The 8,731-nt window shown below is 44.6% G+C and overlaps 1 long non-coding RNA gene across 1 annotated transcript; it reads left to right on the top strand.

Annotated features, from left to right (window-relative positions):
* Window positions 1-2,013: 2,013 nt before the first annotated feature.
* On the top strand, window positions 2,014-3,079 carry LOC122133522. The gene is made up of 3 exons (XR_006152830.1): window positions 2,014-2,088; window positions 2,686-2,772; window positions 3,024-3,079. It is a non-coding gene; the product is annotated as an uncharacterized LOC122133522 (long non-coding RNA).
* The last annotated feature ends 5,652 nt before the right edge of the window (window positions 3,080-8,731 follow it).

Genomic DNA, 8,731 nt, shown 5'->3' with positions numbered 1-8,731 from the left:
GGACGGCAGTGTAGACCGACTACGCCACCCAGTTTATAGAGATGGGCCTCTAGTTTAAAGTTTAGTGTTCAGGTTCTTTGTTTGGTGGGAGCAGCACTACAGATTCATCCAGACTTCGTTTCTGATACAAAAATATACAATTTATTACAAGCACTAAAATATAAATCCAGTCCATATGAATCAGGCCGTAGGCCACTGCCGAAGGAACCACAGTCTACAATGTCCAAGAGTCCGCCGTATCCAAAAGTCCGCAAGCAAAGTCCGTCAGCATCCACCACCGCACCACAGCTGCTCACGTTGGTCTGTCAATCACGCACACTCGCACGCACACAGAGAGAGAGAAATCGCCAGTATCTCCACAAGTAGCAATACACACTCACAGCAAACAGAAAGTAAATAACCAACACACGAAAAGATAATAATATCAACCAAAAGTAAATCAACCCAAAGAAAATAGCTACTTGTGATAGTCCGTGAAGCTCTACTTTGTATGGTGCTAACCGTAATTCCTCAGCTTATTAGTGGACAAGGCACACTCACCATTGAACCGAGAGCAGACGAATCTAGCTCTCAGTCAATATTCATTCAGGCTTCTCTCAGTCAAACGGACGACTCCGGTCAGCTCTTTCCTGGCAACCCACGAACGTAGAAGACGGGGATCTCACCGGCCTCCACTTCAACGCAGTAGGGAACCAATCAACTTCGGATCTCGTTCAACAGACGTCCGGTAATCCAGTAAACGCCAACGAAACACAAAAGCTCTGCCACAGACCCGCGAACTCACTCATTCTTTGTGATGTTGAATTTACATATTCTGGAACAGAATAAGTCAGTAGTTATTTTTACATTATTTTCCACAATATCTATTTTCCACAGTATTTGATTTGACTGATGTGATTTCATTCATCATTCAGGTGTCCAAGGAGAGATTCCCACTGTCTTCTCCAGTGTGGGTGGGAATGCCACTCTTCCCTGCAGGAATGTGGTTTATCCAAATTGCTCTTCAACTACATGGATTCATAGCAGCTCTAATCGTGCTGTAGAATTGGTCTTCCTTGGAAAGATCAAACCTGATGTAGCCACACACAGAGATAAAAGACTGAGTCTGGTCTCTAACTGTTCTCTCCACATTACTGATGTCACCACTGAGGATGCTGGACGCTACGACTGTCAGCAGTACCTGAGAGAGGATGGACCCAAACATGGAGAGGAGGCTCGTGTCTCTCTGACTGTTCTTAAGGGTAGGTGTTATTGGTGTTGTTTTATTTGTTGTTATTTTCAGGCACTCAGTAACTGAAGTAAAATAAATTTGTTAGATATATTTAATCTGAGTGTCGGATGAATGTATATATTTCCTAAATAATAAAACAAATTTAAAAATGAAAGTTAAAACTCCTCTTTAAATAAACATTTAAATTCCCATTACTGTGTTTGAAAGCAGGTGTCTGCTGAATGCTAAACCCGATGTAGTGTGATGATTTAATTTCCTCCTGTAGTCTCTGCTTCCCCCAGTGAGACTGAGATGGAGGCAGACAGTCATGTGACTCTCCACTGCCTCCTGCACACACATGACAACTGTACGTGGTCAGTGAAAGATAAAAGAGTTAGTCTGAGCTGGCTGGATGAGACAGGGAAAGATCTCCAGATCAGAACCACGCCTCCCTGTTCCATCACACTGACTGAGGAGCTCAGAGGTCCAAACCCTGTTCATACTTGGACATGCCAGCTGACTGCAGGAGGGCAGGTTCAGACTTCTGTCTCCCACACCATCAGAGTGAAAGGTTAGAGACGATAACTCACTTTTAATTTCACTCATCAACAAAAGAAGTATGGAAAAGATGTGAGGGTTCTGTCACATACCATGAATGTATTTAACACTGATATGAATGCTTGTAATGATGATATTACACTGTTGTGAATCCAGTGAATATACAGAGCAGATAGCTTGATAAGTAGGACTATAGTTTTGGGGATCTTCTGTTGTAGGGCTGAAGGATTTTAAAACCACCATCTCAGCACCATCTTCCAGTCCTGAGAGCACAGCTAGTAGAACCACATCAGACTGCTACTCATCACCCCACTCCTTAGGTAAGACAGTGTGTGTGTGTGTATGTATGTATGTATGTGTGTGTGTGTGTGTGTGTGTGTGTGTGTGTGTGTGTGAGAGTGTGTGCGTATGTGTATGTGTATGTGTATGTGTGTGTGTGTGTGTGTGTGTGTGTCTGCGTGTGTGAGAGAGAGTGTGTGTGTGTGTGTGTGTGTGTGTGTGTGTGTGTGTGTGTGTGTGTGTGTGTGTGTGTGTGTCAGAGTGTGTGTGTGCGTATCCATATGGCAGTGTTCATTCTGTGTCTTGTTATTTGGGCTTTTGTGTGAAGTTGTTAAGTGCTTCTACAGCTTCATCAACAGCTTGTTGACAATGATGACTGATTAATCTGACTCAATTTACATTCCAGATCTACATGTCTTCTACATGCATCTAGATTTCATACATTTCTATTCTCGATGTCATTCTCTACATGATGCCGTCTCTCATTACTCTCTTTGCCCCATCTGTGTTATTTCCATTTCAACTCAGTAACTTGATTAACACATACAACTGTTTGTAATTTGATATACTATCATTCTTATTCGCTCTTTCTCTGTCCCCCTGTTCTCTCTCCCTCTCTCTCCCTTTCTCTCTCTCAGTGGTCCATGTGGCTGTTCGAGTTGCTACCACTATCAGTCTGTTTGTGGCTGTGATCATAGTTGCAGTCATTTACAGGATGAGATCAGGTGAGTGGACTACTGCTGCAGATACACACTGATCAACACACTCTTTACTCTACTGATGTTTCTCTTACTCTGACTGACACACACTGATCTACACACTCTTTACTCTACTGATGTTTCTCTTACTCTGACTGACACACACTGATCTACACACTCTTTACTGATGTTTATCTACCTCTGGCTGACACACACTGATCTCCACACTCTTTATTGTATCTCTGACTGATTCATCTCCATCTGTCTCTGCCTCTCAGGTGATCCCCAGGGCAAACCAAACACCTCTGTGAGTAAAACACACATCAGCATTTCAGTCACTTGGTTTTTTATGGAAACCCATTAATGTGGTGTTCTCTTTCTTTTCCCTAAGGCTCATCGTGTTGACTCTGCTGTAACCAGCCCGTCCTTGTAGCCTTATGGGCTCTTTAGACACAGCTGTTGCCAGACTCTTCATCACCTACATCAACCTCCATCACCTGCACTGGAGCTACAGGATGCCAGGCTGGGATTCCAGGGAGTCTATACCTGCTTTAAGGTGGCATTAATCTTCAACTTCAAGACGTCTCAAACCTGTTTCTCTTAGCAGTGCTCTCACGGGGAAGAAGTGGGATCATTTTGTGTGTTTTACAACCATTAATGTGCTTAGTTGAGTTTTCTTTTCCCTATGTGTAAGTTTGAAATGTGTTTTACAACCTTTAATGTTTTCTTTTCCCTTCGTCTAAGTTTGAAATGTGTTTTACAACCATTAATGTTTTCTTTTCCCCTTCGTCTAAGTTTGAAATGTGTTTTACAACCATTAATGTTTTCGTTTCCCTTTGTGTAAGTTTGAAATGTCTCTTTTACAACAATGAATGTGCTTAGTTGAGTTTTATCTTCCCTTTGTGTAAGTTTGAAATGCTCTTCTTTTTCTGTCCCTGAGTTCTTCTGAATGTAACACACCTTTTGGAGCAGACACACATTCCTTCTGAAGAGTAACACAAGGGATATAATATCAGGACTATGGGCACTTCTTGTAGGCAGGCGTGTGCCACAGCGTGACATACATGGCCAAGTAGGAAAGCTTGCTGACACTCCTAATTGACACCATGGGATGGAGCATGAGATGACAATAACAGGAAGAGTGAAGAATGCATGTAGGGTATTGTCTAGTGAAGCTCACTCGAGTCATCACTTTCAGCTAGTCTTGATAGAAACCAGCCAAAACTAGTTCAGTCATATGTCTGTTATCCACATGTGTTTCACTGAGACAATGGGCGTGTATGTGTGATGCGTGATGAGCTTGGGATAAAAGGGGGCCTTGCCCCACAGAGCTTTGGATTTGCCACTTGAACCTTGTGTTGCTTGTAACTTTCCCTCGCGCCGTGAATAAAGCTGCAGTCTCACACCTGTGTTGCCTGAAAGTTTTTACCACAAAGACATTTCATGAGCTTTAGAAACTGCGTCATATCTCTCTTCTGGTAGTATTTGTATAAGTGAATGCTACTGTGACGAAGGGCCGACCCTTCAATGGACAGGCTGTATTGGCTGTTCAAGAAGCACAAAGAACGCACAGAGCTCATGATGTAGCTGGGTCGTCAGAGCAACAGCGGCCCTACCACAGCGTGCAGAGATACACCAGGATGACCCCTGACCCCTACCACAGCGTGGAGAGATACGCCAGGATGACCCCTGACCCCTACCACAGCGTGAAGAGATACGCCAGGATGACCCCTGATCCCTACCACAACGTGGAGAGATACACCAGGATGACCCCTGACCCCTACCACAGCGTGGAGAGATACACCAGGATGACGCCTCTCACCCCTCTACTGCTGGAGGAGGACTGGAGTGCCGCCCAAGGAGTGGGAGCTAGGTATCCACACCAGCCTGAGTACGTAGGCCCTTTATTCCAGAACACGCCTGCTTCTCCTCGGCAGAAGCCAGCACCAGAAACAGCGCCAGGGGTCCTGGAAGCCCTTCACAGGCTGATGGAGGAGAATCAAAGGATGCAGTGACAGATGATGGACATGCACAGGCTGGAAGAGCTGAAGAGGCAGGCTATGCAGTGATGGTGCCAGAAGAGGAGCTGAGTGAAGGAGCTGAGTCCTGGTTCATTCCGCATCACATGGTGAGCCACAACGGAAAAAACAGGATTGTCTTCATGTGTTCCTTCATGTACAAGGGTGTTGGGTGAAAATTCACCCTAGTTACCTCAGGACTCCGGAGCTGCATGTAAGTATATTTATTAGACAAACAACAACAACAATTGCAATCGGGCTCACTCCCAGCACAAGGCTGAAAGTGAAGCCTTGATAAACACATCGCACAAGGTTTATATAGACAGAAGTTTAGCGTTCAGCAGGGATAACCACGTGGTGGATCTCTGACGTCCGATCCGAGGCAAGGATGGAAGTTTTGCACAAGGTCGGAAGAAGCTTATCAACTCTGGTCTAAACATGCTCTTGTAGATATGCAGACTAAGTGGCACCTAATAATATAAGTTACACACACGCAGAAACACAGAAAAGCCATGTTCCTGCTTACATAAGTACATGATTCATATAAGGTCATTAATAATACAAGGCACTTGATTATTATATTCTTAAGTCATTAACAGTGTTTGGAAATGATCTCCATCAAAGGGAGACAACATCAATGAGCTGCTGCTGTCTGGCCCCACTCGGTATCGCCCCTGACGGCGACTAAGGACATGTTTCATCACATAAGCCCTTACTTCACTTCCTGTGGCGAGACCTGAAGACAGAGGAACCACCCAGCATCTACATGTGGCAAGTCCTTCCCACAGGTTGCCACATGTAGCCCCTGTTGCGCTGCAGAAGCTTGTGTTTGACCACAGCCAGCCGGGTGAGTGTCCATAGAAAGGTCCTTCTATGTGGACAACTGTCTGCAGAGCCTTCCCTCCGTGGAAGAGGCCCAACACCTGGTTGACAAGCCGACCTCACTGCTGACTACAGGTGGATCTGGACTACGCCAGGGGGCCAGCAACACCCCTGAGATCTACGCCAGGGGAACAGCAACACCCCTGAGAACTACACCAGGGGGCCAGCAACACCCCTGAGAACTACGCCAGGGGGCCAGCAACACCCCTGAAAACTATGCCAGGGGAACAGCAACACCCCTGAGGCCCTCAGCCGCCTGCCCAGAGAGACCAGATCCGAGAGCAGTGAGCTGAGGCTCAATGAGTCAGACACTGACCCACAGGACTGACCCTGAGTCAGGCACTGACCCACAGGAGCTCGCCCTGGGACTGTGTGTGTACTTGTTTCCTTATTAGCATACAAGACATTTCATGCAGTGGTGATGCAAGTTCTGTGGGAGTAGAAGTGTCATGTCTCTTTCTCAGACTCTCACAACCCCCCACACCACCAATACGTGTGAAGTCAGAGTCATCTATGAATCTCCCACACCACCAATACGTGTGAAGACTGAGTCATCTATGAATCTCCCACACCACCAATACGTGTGAAGACAGAATCATCTATAAACCCCCCACACCACCAATACGTGTGGGGGGTTGTTGGTGTCACCAATAAGACAGAGTCATCTATAAACACCACAGGAGGAACAGGAGGGGTTGAACTCCGTCACACACACACACACACACACACACACACACACACACACACACACACACACACACATGACCTGAACATGTGTGAAGTCAGGCATCTATGATCTTCAGTCTTCTTCTGTGGTCTGTTGCTCCCTTGAGCGCACTGGGGGTGGAACAAAACGAAAATTGATACAAAATGTGTTCACACATACCACACGCACACACGCACGCACGCACGCACGCACGCACGAACACACGAACACGCACACACATGCACGCACGCACGAACACACACACACACACACACACACACACACACACACACACACACTGGTGTCAGTATAGTTCTGGAGTCGTAGTAGATCGTGGTTTAAGATGATCAAAAGGACAATTTGGGCCCAGTTACTCCTCACATAAAGGAACACACACACACACACACACACACACACACACACACACACACACACACACTAGTGCACAGATCATACAGAGTGATGATGTGCTTTCAGTAGCCAGTAGCATGTGTGGTTTAGGTGTTGCTGTTTTGCTGATGAAAATATTTCTATGTTGCTATTAGTTCTCAGAACCACAAACACCACATGAGGAACAGGATGGGGTGGACCCCGTCACACACACACACACACACATCAAACACACACACACACACACACACACACACACACACACTCACACACACACACACACTCACATCACATAGCTGCATTTAGAGGAAACACAAACAGAAAGAAGACTGACACTGAGCTGAGAGTCGCATTCAGTTTCCAGCTCTGTACACACACACACACAAACACACACAGAAGAAAGAGACGAAGAGGAGAGGTGTTGACAGGAGAGGAAGATGGCGTCCATCCCCTGTGCTCTGATAGCGTTGCTGATCTGCCTGAGTCAGGACCACATGGGTGAGTTACGGGGAACTACTGTTACCTTGACAACCATCGGCACTACCAGTGGTACACCTGCTGTAACACTGCCATTCATACCAACACTACTATTAGTGCAATGGATTTGAATGTGAAATACAAGCCACCGTAGCCATAGCATGTGGGTTGATTTAGCAATAAGATAAAGCTACAGAAGGAAATCAGCTACAGAGAACTTACATGAAGGGGGAACTTTCTTAGGCTCAGTGAGTTTCAAAGTGTTGTTGTGTGGTCAAGTCTGTGTTTGTGTCTGTGACAGATTGTGTGAGATCATACAAATAGCCCTGACACAGAAAAACAGAGAGGAAAGACAAACATATTATAGCAGAGTGTAGTTCACTGGAACAGAGTTACATTTAACATTGACTGGATCCCATTTGGTTACATTGTGCAACACTAAGGCTTGACTGCACTATTCAGCATTATTCACTTTCTCACTCATTATTCATTTTTCTCACTCATTATTCACTTTCTCACTCATTATTCACTCTCTGCACATACTATGGATTAAGATTTACACTACAATGAATGCATGAATTTACGACCCACTTAACTAGGATGTTGTTTTTGAGCCCATGCTATGTGATGTTTTGAATAGAGTTTCTTGTAGATGTTCTGAAAATAGAGTTTCTTGTAGCTGTTCTGAAAATGGGTTTGCTGAAGAATATGTGTATCTTGTGTCACCATGCTGTGTGATATTTTATACTATGATGATGTTTCATGGTGTTGTTATACCCCACTTCAAACACCAGAGCTCACTCATTCTTTGTGATGTTGAATTTACATATTCTGGAATAAAATCAGTCAGTAGTTATCTTTACATTATTTTCCACAATATCTCTTAGCATTAGCATTAGTTTTGACTGATGTGATTTCATTTATCATTCAGGTGTCCAAGGAGAGACTACTGCTGTCTTCTCCAGTGTGGGTGGGAATTCCACTCTTTCCTGCAGTAATGTGGTTTATCCAGACTGCTTTTCTACTACATGGGTTATTAGCAGCTCTGGTGTAGAATTGTTCATCAATGGAGAGATCAGACCTGATGTAGCCACACACAGAGCTAAGAGACTGAGTCTGGTCTCTGACTGTTCTCTCCACATTACTGATGTCACCACTGAGGATGCTGGAGTCTACTACTGTCAGAAGTACCTGAGAGAGGGTGGACTCCAACATGGAGAGTATGCTCATGTCTATCTGTCTGTTCTTCAGGGTAGGTGTTATTGTTCTTGTTTTATTTGTTGTTGTTTTCAGACACTCGGGGGCTCAGTAACTGAAGTAAAATAGATTTGTTGGATATATTTAGTCTGTATTATAAGGTATTCTTCAGTTTTTAACAGTTTGTTGTTTAAGGTTTTGTATGTAACCTATTCTTAATGACATACTCAAATTAATTTTCATCTTATATGGTCATGTGAAGGAGACATAAACTCACTGAAATAAATCAGTTTGCAAGCTAGTTTGCTTTTCTTAG

The sequence above is a fragment of the Clupea harengus genome, chromosome 15 (assembly GCF_900700415.2).
Source record: "Clupea harengus chromosome 15, Ch_v2.0.2, whole genome shotgun sequence".
Lineage (NCBI taxonomy): Eukaryota > Metazoa > Chordata > Actinopteri > Clupeiformes > Clupeidae > Clupea > Clupea harengus.
This window is presented reverse-complemented; position numbering and strand designations above follow the sequence as displayed.